Source organism: Bison bison, unplaced genomic scaffold (genome assembly GCF_000754665.1).
Source record: "Bison bison bison isolate TAMUID 2011002044 unplaced genomic scaffold, Bison_UMD1.0 scf7180017864221, whole genome shotgun sequence".
Taxonomy (NCBI): Eukaryota; Metazoa; Chordata; class Mammalia; order Artiodactyla; family Bovidae; genus Bison; species Bison bison.
In genome coordinates, this window is record NW_011494793.1 from 1,355,083 (window position 1) to 1,355,493 (window position 411).

A 411-nucleotide genomic window follows, 5' to 3' on the forward strand; every position below is an offset into this window, starting at 1 on the left:
CAGAAATAGATGTTTTTCTGGAACTCTCTTGCTTTTTCCATGATCCAGCGGATGTTGGCAACTTGATCTCTGGTTCCTCTGCCTTTTCTAAAACCAGCTTGCACATCAGGAAGTTCACAGTTCACATATTGCTGAAGCCTGGCTTGGAGAATTTTGAGCATTACTTTACTAGCGTGTGAGATGAGTGCAATTGTGTAGTAGTTTGAGCATTCTTTGGCATTGCCTTTCTTTGGGATTGGAATGAAAACTGACTTTTTCCAGTCCTGTGGCCACTGCTGAGTTTTCCAAATTTGCTGGCATATTAAAGTGCAGCACTTTCACAGCATCATCTTTCAGGATTTGGAATAGCTCAACTGGAATTCTATCACCTCCACTAGCTTTGTCCATAGTGATGCTTTCTAATGCCCACTT

At 41.8% G+C, this 411-nt stretch overlaps 1 protein-coding gene across 1 annotated transcript in view; it reads left to right on the top strand.

The window, feature by feature from the left end:
- The window catches only part of DDA1 (DET1 and DDB1 associated 1), a 12,759-nt gene that overhangs the window by 5,410 nt on the left and 6,938 nt on the right, over positions 1–411 (top strand). The window lies entirely within an intron of this gene.